Below are 12,963 nucleotides of genomic sequence, written 5' to 3'. Positions count from 1 at the left end.
AGTTTGTGATTTGCTACACGTGCACAGAGTGGGATTTTTATTAAAGGTTTTGTTAAAGTAAATAATCAGAAATTCTGATTTAAAAATCCCACATAGACTCTGAATAGAGTGTCCCTATATCCTTTGCTGAGCTGTGCCACACTGCTGAAGCAGAGCATCCAAATGCCTCAAAATATTTTAATACTTTTCATTTTATATGAAGTAATTTTTGCTATAATTTTATAACTCTGCTTCTAATGTTATGTTTTTAGTACTTTATTAGGAGAAACAAGAAGCTAATTTGGACATCTTTGTTGTTCTCAATTCAGAAAGAAAGGAACTGTTCTTTCTTTGATGCACAATCATAAAGCTGGAACAATTCAAATAACTTTTAAGATATTGTACTTTGTTTAGTAAAATATTTAGTACCATTATGATAGTGTAAACCATTAGACTGCAATTACACTAGCACAGCACAGAGCCCAATAGTTCTGTTGGAACACAGCAGTGATGCATGATTGCCCCATTAGGATCAGAAGTCTTGGAGAACTAAGGTTATTAAAAAAAATGAATCATGGTTACAGTTGTGATTTTGTTAGATTGTAATAAAAATATCTTATTTATGCATCTAACTTCTACTGTGTTAACCTCTTAACAAAGTATTAAGAAACCTGCAAGAACTAGTAAGGATTCTTTGAATTATGATTATGAAGCTTTCTGTCTTATTGCAGCTGGAAATGCAGAACCTCATCTGTATTTCCCTAAAAGTGTTATTCAGGCAGGTTGCACTGCATCTTTCCAGGACTTAAATGAGACTGTTTATACAGATATTTATGAGAGCAGTGTTTTAGAGATTGCAAAAAAACTTTAATTCATGTTATTGTCGAAATATTCTTTTTCAAAAATGCCCAAATGTACAGCCAATGTATTTACATAATTTCAAAGTCAATTATAGATGAAAGGTAGGAGGAATAGTTTTCTTTTTGCTACCTTACTTAGCTTTGAAAACATTTAATAAGAGAGTTTATAGACACAGCCAGGTTTTCTCAGCAACAGGGGAATAAGAAGCATTTTGAAAATAAAAAGCAGATAGGAAGATTTTTCAAAATGAGTTTGGGCATTGAAGAGCTGCATTAACACTGGTAGTAACATCTAACTAAAAAACCTGATTTCATTTGAAATTGCTGGCATTCCTTTACATTTGGGTATGTGGATGTCAGTAGCATATCTGAGACTGCAAAAAGACTGAGCTAGTCACCACTGAGATAACTGTTGGGTCTTTCACATTCAAAAGTAGTTCAAGTCAGTGGAAATAAACTTTAATCTTACACTGATTAAATATTGTTTAACTTGCATTCTCTGAAATATGTGTAAAACATATAGAATATGGGAACTGTCTGCATTTGGAATGAAACCTGTGCTTAAGTTTATGAGAATTATGGCTTTGATTAATAGTGAGTAGGAATTTAAAAATGTGTGAGCATAATTTAAAACACTCTATTAGTGAGAAAGGGGGTGCATTTTAATAGGGAATTAACAAATATGACTCAAGGATATAAGACGTTGCTTTAAAAAAATGATCCCGTTTAAATAAGGCAGTGGAAAATAACACATTAAAATGTCTTTAAGGTTGTACATTCTTTGAATTTTGTCCATTAGCTTGACAGAAATATGTAAGAAGTTAATTTGTATGAGCTGTGGTACAGAAGTGACCTAGACCTTGTTAAGGGTACTCTGGAATGATCTCTGAAATAATGCAGAAATGTGCACAAACCCCAAACATTCAGGGTCGTGTCACAGTCCCTGGGTTTGGACCAGCAGCTGGACACATCCACCAAACTCGTCCTCCATCCTGTGGGCTTGGGACTGTGCTGACTGCCATAGAAGAAAGTCCTATGGCTGATAATCTGCTCCAGTAACTCCAGTTCCTTAACAGCTGCCAGGAAAAGAAAAGTAATTTGAAATTTGGCAGTACTGAAGGAAACTGCTTCAAAAAGCTGCAAGCCTCTTCCTCACCAAATTACCTTTAAAGAATCCCAGGCAGAATGCCTCAGCATGCACAACATAGACTTGTGATCTTTTCTGTGTATTTTAGAGGCAAGATCTTCCCTGTAATTTAGGATGCTTTCTAACAAGATTTACCTGCCATTGTGCAATTGTCTCTCATCTAGATAATGCGAGAGAACTGCTAAAATGAAGCAACAAAAGCGCTATATAAAGTACTTTGTTGTGTATTAGCACAAGTGTATGTAAAAGAGCCCTGTATAGCCTTTTAGGGCAGATCTGGTTCCTTGCCTGTGCTCTGTAGAAGCAGTGATAGCTTTAAGTGGAGCTTGGAGTGAATCTGTACATTGGCAAATGACTGTAGCTGTCTGTGCCTTGGCTTTGACAGCCTCCTCTGGCTGTTCACAGTGGCTGCTTCTTGTTTTCTAATCTCTTCCCACATTTTATTGTTTAAAATGAACCCTGGCTTTGAGTATGCAGCTTGATTTTGTTGTTGTTTTGTTTTGTGGCACTCTTGCAAGGATTTTTTCACCTTATTTTCTAGAGGAAAGAGGTGAATATGGTGTCTCCAGGGCACTCAGTAACTGTTGTGTGCTGTTGCTGAATTTCAGCCCCATTTGATGGCATGAAATGTGTGGGGTCCTTCCCAGGCTGTGCACCATATATTTATCCACCTGTATCCTTGGGTACCCCCACGTGCCTTGCTGATGTCTTGTGTTGGCAGAGCTAATCTTAGCACTCTCTTTCTTGCTTACATTTTAATGTAGTTAGTTAGGATTTTAAAGTTATCTGTGTTTTTTATCAAATATCAGCTGTCAGAAGCACACATAGGTCTCATGAAACAGGTGCAGTTTTTGAAATGATTTAAATGAAGAAGGGAGAGACATTTGATAAATATTAATTGGAAGGCACTCTGAGTCAGGAGAGCAGACAAAATGGATGAATTTCAAAGTGCCCAGCAAATGGGGAATTTGGTGGCCTTTTTTGTTGTTTGTTTGTTAGGTGATGTAAATTGTTGATTCTGTGGTACCGTTCCTAAGGCTGTGCCCTCTGACTCATTAATGGATAGGAGCATTTGTTAACCAATTTTATGGCCCCTCTCAGTCATTATCTTTTTCATCAGCCTTCTATTTTTTGATTCCTTCTGTCTTCTATTATTTCAAAGAAGCAAAAATGATAACACAGGAAATAAACATGGAGATGTTTTTTGTCCAAGTAACATAGGTTGCACAAAGCTTACCTTGAAGTATTGGACATGAAGTGAATACAGGAGTCCAAGCCCCTTTTAAATGCTGTCTTGGTTTTATGACAACTATATTACAGTTTCCTAACCTATGGACCTGCCTTACAAGAAATATTTGTAGATAAAACTTCATGGATGGTGATAAAGTAAGGAAAATGTTCCTTTATTCTATGATGACACTGAAATCTAAAACAAAAAAAATTGTCTACGTGAAAAAACAGGAAAAATGGTATTTATACTAGCTGGTACATATTTTTGCACATTATTCAGTGTGCTTTTTGTTTATTACTGACTGAAAGGGTAACTTTGACATTGGAAAGAAGAATTCACTATGTTCAGATAGCAAGAAGGCTATGGATTGCATCAGCCTCTCTCCTCCTTGTGACTTCTCTTCATTTGTGAACTAAATCCTCTCGTATTCGTGATTTCAGAGTTTTACATGGAGCACTTGAACACAATGAGCGTGCTTGGGGGAGTGGGAGGAATGGCACACTTTGAACAAGTGTCCTTGAGGCAGAGAACAACAGCAAGGCGCATTGCCATGCATCATCCTTTATTTATGCATATGGAGTGCAAGGTAACCCACACTGGGGTCTGCTGTGGGAGACGGCACAGCGGTGTCACGGAGCTCCGAAAGTTCAATGAAAGCACTGAAGGACGTGCAGCTTCTCTGTATCTGCTCTGCATAATGGCAGCTCTGGTTTGTACAGCCCTTGGACGCTTGGCTGTCCTGGGATTTAGTGAAGGACATGCAAAACCAGTGCATTTGCTGTGCATACTTCATGCTGATAGTCTGGAAATGGAGCAAGTCAGAGAGAAATGTAGCTTTTGGGATCATTAAAAATCCATTTTCATTAAAAGCCACGTATTGCAGTGACATATTTGTACATTCATCCCCTGTCTGCCTATGTCTTACAGATAAAGTGAAAAAGAGGCTTTTCATAACAATTTAAAGCCTAAATGAAAGAAAAGCATTCTATTTCCCTTGAATTACTTACATGCTGCACTTGTTTGGCTTTTTTTCACGCTGTGTTGAATGGCAACTACTCTGCATTCTTTCTTTACCTCCAGTTCCTTTTGTTTCATCTATCTATCATTTGTTTTTATCTATGTCTTCCACCTATTTCCTCTTTGTGCTTAGAGTTGGTAGCAAATGATATTTGAGATGCAGGGAGCTTACAATCTGACTGTCTTGATATTATTTTATGAAACCATGACTACCGTAAAAATTGGCTTTACCGCCTGTTTTGTGTTATTGATTCAAGCCCATTTCAGAATTAACTTGTTTGGAATGATCTGGCAATGTTATGTGCCCTAGGTTCTCTCAGGAAAAATTCATCTCTCATAACTAAATGCAATAAAATGTTCAAATATATCTAAACACATTTATATTTTGAATTTAGATGAAAACCTTATGGAGTCAATCAAATATACAAGGCATGTGCAAGTTTTAGCTCTAGACTTACAAGTACTGTATTGCAGAAAAAAAATTACTTGGAGACCAGCTTTTTCCTGGAGAGCTGTCCCTTATGTAGGCTTTATGAAATTCCTAATTGCATCATTCATGTTTCAATCCTGAATTGGTTGGACATAATTTTGACATTTTGACTGTAGGACTGTATCTATAATTTGAGATTATTGCCTAAATTCTTTTAGGGATTTGATGTTTCAGATCTATGTTTTACATTTTTCCTCACGGTTAGGTAGAAATATTTGTGTGCTGATAGTCAGTGGAAAGTGATCTACAAAAATAAATCTTCCCTCATTAATGGCTTGACGGGTCAAGTTTGAACTTTCTCTTACAAATGGACAAAATTTGATGGTGGTATAGACAGGAAAATTTGGAACATGAATTTATTGCAATGTTAAAACATCCAGGTGTTAGAAATTGTTCAGTGACATCAGATACTAGTCCTGACTATCTTTAACTGACTCACAAAACCAGTTAAAAAATAAAAAGCTCATCTCCAATCACAGTTTTCTTCCAGGTACACAAAAATGGGAAGTAAACTTCTAATGTCCTAAGAATTTCAGCTTTTTTGTTTCACTGCTATTAAGACTGCCTGGGTAAGAGCTGCACCTCCTGGGTTGCAGATTTCAGGTTTGCTGCTGTCCCTGGCTGCTGACAGAGGCCCAGGAGCTACTGGCACCTGTGCAGCCCTGCCCAGCCCCTGCCCAGGGTGTCCCCAAATACACTGTGCTCTGCGAGCAGGCAGATTGGCTTTCTTTTGGCTGGTGGAAAAATCTGTATGCCAGCTGCCCTTTGAAATGTTTTGGTAGCCCTGGAACCGGGATACAAATTCTTCCTTTGATTCCCTTCATAGTTTTTTTACTTACCATCTTCTTGTCTTTCAAAGAACCAAGCCTTTTCTGAGTGTGTGTTTTAAATGTGTGGAGAGCAAAAAGCTACCCAGGTGAGTAAACAACAGATGCAAGTCAATCCTGAGAGGAGTGCAGTATGGATAAAGAACTATTATAATTCCTCCCGCATTCGTGTTTCCATCTACTTATGAGATATAGACCTGTGCCTTGTTAGCAATGATGTTATAATGCAAAAGCTAAAGTTTTCATATCAGAGGAAACATATATTGTTAAATGAGCTGAGAACATTCTCCCAAGGGTTAGCATTTCTCTAGTATGTGTGAAATCCTACTGAAACAAATGGCCCTATTATTTTAATTGGATCTTTTGGTATTAGAGCATTTTTCTTTGTACTGTGGTAAAGAACCTTGTTTTTCTTTTTTTCCTGAAAATGGGAAATGAACAAATGCAGTCAATGGATTTAAACATTTATGACTTCAACAGTAGATTATATCAATATAAATAGGTGCAGATACACATATATGAATTAAATTCGTATTTTATTATGCATTCCTCCATTCTCTCTGAAAATCTAGAAACAGGCTTTGCACTTTTAAAATAAGTATGATTAAAATTTTGCCTTGTCCTTTTGATTGATACCTTGTTTGCAATGCTAATAATGACAGGGGCACTTAAAAAATCCAAACCAAACAAAAGCTACAAGAAAAGTTACCATTTTTAAGCAAAATATAGTAAAATTTTTTTGAAAAGGGATTGTAGATTAGTTACTGCTTGGAATCTGGCACTCCTTAGAGTCGTGAATAGATTCAGTTGTTGAGCTACTCTGTGCCTAATTTGCTTCTGTGAGTGAGGGATTATGCAATACAATAGGTTAAACTTGTATAGACCACTCTAATTTGTTTTGCAGAAGAACAGAGAAGGAAGGGAGGAACTCTGTTTATCATGTTGTGGTCGAAAGCACAATACAGTAGAAATTTTCTGTGAAGATTAGGCTTGAAAACTAATTTGCTGTATGTTTGTTTCCTCTCTTTTCTGCAGCTGTTCAATTACAAACTTACTGCTGGTCAGAAAACCAAATATCTATTCTCTAGGGTAGCTACATTGTACTCCAATATTTGAAGATTTGGTTTCTGTTATAATTGGACTGAAATACTGATATTTTTTTAGAGGAATTCTCCTATGCCTCCATCTGAATACTAGTTGAACATGCTCATGTATGTATGCGCTGTGTTTAATATATCCATAATAGAAACCTGAAAACAAAATAAATTGCATGTATGGAGGCAAAAAATTAATCATACAGAAAAGATCAAGGAACAGTTTGTTAAGAGCAAAACAAAAAAGTCATAGGGTTAGTATTAATTAAATTTTCTTGTTTGTTTTTTACAAATCTGTGCATATGTCCTTTAGAAGGACAAATAAGCTTTGAGGAGAAAACCACTTGTAGACGGACTAGTAACCAAAATGCGGCTGAACTTCCCTGTTGCAGGTGGCCAAATGTTGCTGTAGATGCCCTCAGTGAGGGGAATGCTGCGGGGCCGTGCGTGGGTGAGGGTGCTCAGCTCACGCTGCCAGCTGCAGGCTGGGGTGCCTTGGGCAGCACCCCGGCCTCTCCCTCAGCTTGCAGAGAGGGGCTGGCTTCAGTTCTCGTCTCATGCGTGTAACCCGAGACTGGCAGGTCATCTGTTTGTTACCCCAGAGAAGAAACTGCAGCTGCAGTGACAGGCGTGCAGTTGTATCATTTTGGTTGTTCTCCTGCAGTGGAAATGATGGATTTTGTTTTTCATCCCTTCGCACAGAATGATCTGCTATTTCGAGCAAATTAATGCGATAACTTGCTACTTACAAAGTAGGTTAGGGCTGCTCGAGCGTAAATTGCAGTGGTTTTTGGGAGTTGTTGCTGCTGTCCTGCCCTGCAGGCTGCGGCAGCTCCTGTCCCGGGGCACCTGAGCCTCCGCACGGCCCTCCGAGCAAACGGCGTCTGCTGCTGTTTCCACGGCAACACGCCTGTCAGAAAATAAATATTTGCTCCACTTGCACAATCATCGTTATGCTAAGAATTAATTGATGGTAATGTTTTCCCAACTTGTGCTTAAGAGCATTTTAGAGATAACCTAGTAGTGTGTACGGGAACCAAACAGCAACTGAGGCCATTGCAGCTGGCTGTGCCCTGCCATGGGTTTGGGCTGGGAGCAGGAGCTGATAAAACCTCTCTGGTTTTGGTTAAAAGGCAGGTCAGATCCCGTTTTGCTCTGGAGAGCAGCTGTGCTGATGGGTCTGGGAGCAGAGGGCAGTATGGCTGTGGGATGGGCAGGGCAGGAAGGGGCTGTGGGATGGACACAGCTTCAGGTGGTCCTTTGCTGGCATCCTCTGCCCAGCATCCCTGCCTCTAGGTGTCCTCCAAACTCTTACTGCCCTCCTAGTGACCCATGTATGTCAGTCCTTAGAAGTTAAATCCCAAGTGTGGGGATGCACTGTGGGACTCCTGTAACTATGAATACAGTACTCTTGGCTATATGTATGCAATTTTAGGCTATTGTGAAGCACATAATAATGGATAATTGTGTAAAATACTATTTCTTAATAATATCTGCTCATTTCAGTCCTTAAGGCTATAAATTCTGACTTTTAAAAAATCAGTTACTTCAAGAACTTTTGGAATTCAACCATTGTTACAAACATTTGGATTTATAAATATTTTTGGAATGTATTTGTTTAGTTTTTATAATAGAGCAAAATTTACTTGTAGGCTTCTTGCTACTGGTTTTTCGTGTGAATAAAGACTTGTAGAAGGCAGGCCATAAGTTCTGCCATGGCAGCATTAGCAGCTGTGGGAACTGCTGTCACACAGCATATTATTAGCTCAGTTGTATTGTCTTGATCTGTTCTATTAGCAGGACACACTGATTTTGCCCAAAGCCCAAAATGTGGTTTTCTTCTGCTCTGTTTGGATTGTGTTAAGCTGCGCCCACCAGTATGACATCAGTGTGCCATAAACACCATGACTAGCAGCTGTCATTTGTCATGATAAGTGAAACTGATATTTGTCACCCATGTACACCAGGGACCAAGCAGAATTCACAGGACAGGAAGTTTTGACAGAGCAGTTATTATTGCACCCCATCCAAAGCAGGGATTACTGAAGTTTTTGAGACCTTGTTTTAACCATGGTTCATTTTCAGCACTATGAAAATCTCTTGTCTGTTAATTCAGGGTGACACAGTGCAAGAGCAGCTCTAGAACAAAACTTCAAGCCTAGGGGACCAGGAGTAGTTGAATTGACTCTTGCTGCTGCATTGGCAATGGTATTTTGTCTATAGTTTAAGGGAAGGAAAACAAGGAGAAAGAATTAGTGACAGTAGAAAATTAGGCCCATTTTAAAGAACTTGGGCTTTACACTCCATATGTGTTTACATTAAATAGGTGATTTATGTAAAGATCATAGTAAAATGTTTCTTTCTCCCTTCCTCCTCCTTTTTTTTTAAATAACTGGGAAGCACATTTAATGCTGAGGAGTAACTGAGGAGTTCTTACTGCAGGAAGTATGGAAACACTGTAGATCTTGTAAAAGACAGGAATTTGGCAGGAGAATAGCTCTCTGTCTTAGGTAATCCCACTGTTCATACTGTGCAAACACTTTCTGAAGATGGTCTGAGGCATTCTTGTAATTTGATGTACACAATGAACTGAATGAACACCTACCAGCTGAAGAAGGTAAATGAAAAGGGCACAGATCTGTTTGATAATTATTAATTTGCTTAATGTCACTGTTCTACCTTTAGATTTGTTCATGAAGAAGTTTTCAATTACATTGGTATTGCTGCAAGGAGTAGGTTTAGAGCAGTATTTGAATTGATGACCTGCCTATTGTGCATCCTTTGCCCTTGTTTTTGCATATAATGTTTTATATAGGCTGAGCTGTAACTCATTTAACAGCTGTTCTTGATCTGGGAGGTCTTTTTGGATAAGGTTAGAAAAAGCCTGAAGAATGCTGTACAATTGGACTGATAGATCAATATGTTGATATAATGTACCATAGATGACAGTGTTAATCTTGCTAGAACCCAAATGTGGCTTTTTTAGCAGCTAATGGCTCTATCAACTGAACAGAGGAGGTTTTAAATTAATAATTAGTGTGCTATTTGTATTGTTAGTCTAATCACTAGAGAAAAACAATGCCACATACCTAAGCTAGTAGTCATTGTTGAATATTGACTTCAATATTGATGTAGTTGGAGGCTGGAGGGTTTTGGGGCCTTTTTTAATATTTGTGTTTAAATTTGACAAATTGTGAAGAAAGGAATGGTCGTATCTTTTCAAGATTTATGAGCATGAAGTCAAACATGAGTATCAATAAAGAGTGATGACTGCCAGATGGGCAACAGAACAGTGATAAGAGCTGAAGGCCTGTACAATTTACTTTGCAAAATGAAGTGGACATAAGGGGAATAATGAATTCTTGTGATAAAGTGTTTGAGTTTTGAGACCACATTTGAAATCTGTCCTGTAAATATGCTCCTTCCAAAAAGTCTTTGAAAAATGGCTAATGTTATATTCCAAGACCAGTTACAGAAAGAACACTCTTCATTCTTTAATGTATCTGTGCTGTTTTTTTTATTTTAATAAGGTGACCTACAGAGGCAAATTTTGGAGACTAAAGGGAGCTTTGCTATTGCTTCAAAAGGGAGCAGGATGGATTTCTGAGCACAGCATTTCAACTAAGCTGAGCTGGTTGGGGTTCTCAATAAACTGCTGAGGCAAAATGGGACCTCTGCTCTTCCAGGCCTTCTCTGTGCCAAGGACTGACCCAGCAGCAACTTTCAATATTCATGGATGCAAAAAATTCTGCAAATGATAATGTGCAGCTGAGAGGCTGTGAGCCTTGAATGAGACAATTCTGCAGCAGAGCACTGGTTTGTCAGGAATCCTCTCTGCTCCACCTGGGATGCCATGGTCTGTCAAAGCACAGCAGCAGTGCAGGGAAAGTGGATTCACTTTTCTGTGGAAATAGATAAATGGTGTCCTTACTTGTTTTTTTTTTTTCTTAACAGGGCAAAGTGTTTAAGCTGTGTAGCCCAATTATTTTCCCTTTCTGCAAGTACACACTGGAAAGTTAATAAAGTGGCAGCTCCCAAATAAAGGTTAGAAGAAACAAAGGAAATCCTTAAACACAAACCATTATTGATAATGGTATTTGAAATATGCATTAGATTCACTTATAAATAAGTGTGTGAAGCAAAAATTGGGACTTCCTTTGGATCTACAATTTTATTCAGTTTATTTTCCTTTAAGCATACAAAATAATAGGTAACTACTTTCAAATGGGAGCCTCTAAACAGTGGTAGATCAGAGATGCCCAAGTTTACTCCAGAACACGGAATTTCGTTCACTTTTGCTGATTGAAATTTCTGAATGCAGGATTTTCAGTCTTCTACATTAAATTTCCACTTAAAATCAAGCTCTCTGTGCAATAATCTTTTTATGCCCAGTATTTGTGCTTGGAAGCATTTCCTAACCTATCACAGATGTAGTTAAGACAATAATTTCAGTTTAATGAGCCAGATTCCCCCCCCAAAACAGAAGGGGTAACTTTATCAGGTTTATATTTTATGATATACATATGACTTGTTTATAACTTGAAAGTGCCTACTTACAAAAATCCTGTATCGTATTCAGCAGTGATTTTGTTCTATTGTACAGTGTCATTTTCCTCTTCCTTCATTCTTTTGAACCCTTTCCCCCTCTTCTTTCATTTCTTTGTTCTACATCCTTTTTATATTTTGTACAGATTTCCCTCCCCTCTGACATTTTTATCATTTTGAGGCATAAAATAGGGCCTCTCTTCTCTGGCAGCTGCGACCCCATCCCCTGCTGCACCAAATTGACACTTCTGCAAGCAGCAGCTCTGCTCAGTCACTCCAAGGCTGCTGCTTTCACAAGTGTTGATTTAGTGCAGCAGGGGATGATGTGCCAGCTGTAAAACTCAGACAATAATAGTAATAATGCTTGGGAAAAGTCTTATAATAAGAGAGAAAATAAAAGGGTGTGGGGAGAAAAGGTAGGAAGGGTCCAGGTGGAGGGAGGAAAGGGAGCAGCGGTCTCTGTTGGGGTGGTGGGGTACTGGGCTGCCCAAGGAGCAGTGGGATGGGCAGGAGAGTGGACCATGAGCTAATTCTCCTCCTTCCCACTCTCTCTCTTTACAAGAAACTCCTGTGACTGATGGTGAAGATGTTTTGCATTTCTGTCAAACTGGGGAGTTATTTTGGGATAAAGTCCTAGTGGAAGTGGGTGAAGGACTTAAAATATGATGAGAGAGTGAGGAACACCTGTGCTGTAGAATCACTTATTATTTGCAAATGCAACTTTCTGGATGAAAAGATATTTGATATTTTTATTCTTAAGGTGTATATTGCATGTCTATGGATATAGAGGATGGATGTTTTTTATATATACGAATAGCATGTTGTTATTTAAAGCACACAAATGGGGAGTTCCTTCTGAATCAGCCCTGATTTACCCCCAGTAATGTTCCTAAGGAAATAGTTTACAACTACTTTGTATGTGAGTGTTTAATAAGTTGTTGGCAAGACAAAAATTATTGTAGGTTATATTTACTGACCCCTTTATTTTCATTCTCAACCATAACTCAGCAATTAATTATTTTCATGGATCTGTTTAACTATTTTTCAGTGATCTTGGAGCAGTGAATGAAACACAGTATGTGCTAAATATTGATATTGGTGATGATATGCCAATGTGTGGTAGGACAGAACAGTTTCACATGGACATGCAGAACAGGTCAGTGGAGACTTGAAATGTGTTAACATACATGTCTACCAAATAGTATTGTTTGCTTAAATCTGCTTACTCATAGCATTTCCCAGGTCTGTGTAGAGAGTATGAAATTTTCCAAAGACTCTTGAGAAGCCTGTTTCTTTTAAGTTCAATTCAGACATGGGTTTGTGTTTCTTTAAATTAATGGGAAATAAGGACATACTTAAAACTTAGCATATATTTGAAGGCAAGTGGATTGAGATTATATTTGTCAGGTCTGGAGTAATACTTCCAATGTCTGAAAAGCATCTCCTTTTTAGTATTTAGAGAGATGCTTTATAATAGGCTTCCACAGTGATCACCTTTGTAATCATGTTGTTCATCATATTAATTCAAGAAGCTCCTTTCTGATAACCTTTGGCTGTTCAAGATATGTTCCTAAAGCATCAAAGCCTGACAAAACTTAGAAAAGACATAATAGATCATCCTGTCTGCTTTTTTGCCAGTGTAGAATTATTTCATTGAGAACATTTTTTTAATGTTATGTCAACTTTAGTTTTTAAAATCCCAAGTGAAAACTTCCATATATCTGTCCTTGGGAGACTATTTCACAGGCTGATACATCTTGCTGTCAGGAAGAC

General features: G+C 38.2%; 1 long non-coding RNA gene across 1 annotated transcript in view; it reads left to right on the top strand.

Moving 5' to 3' along the window:
* LOC132077149 (uncharacterized) overlaps positions 1 to 12,313 on the top strand; it is a 34,187-nt gene extending 21,874 nt beyond the window's left edge. The window contains exon 6 of the long non-coding RNA XR_009419008.1: positions 12,239 to 12,313. This is a non-coding gene — a long non-coding RNA (uncharacterized LOC132077149). The remainder of the gene's footprint in view (positions 1 to 12,238) is intronic.
* The last annotated feature ends 650 nt before the right edge of the window (positions 12,314 to 12,963 follow it).

The sequence above is a fragment of the Ammospiza nelsoni genome, chromosome 9 (genome assembly GCF_027579445.1).
Source record: "Ammospiza nelsoni isolate bAmmNel1 chromosome 9, bAmmNel1.pri, whole genome shotgun sequence".
NCBI lineage: Eukaryota > Metazoa > Chordata > Aves > Passeriformes > Passerellidae > Ammospiza > Ammospiza nelsoni.
Note: the sequence above shows the minus strand (reverse complement) of the source record. Positions and strands in the feature narration are given on the sequence as shown.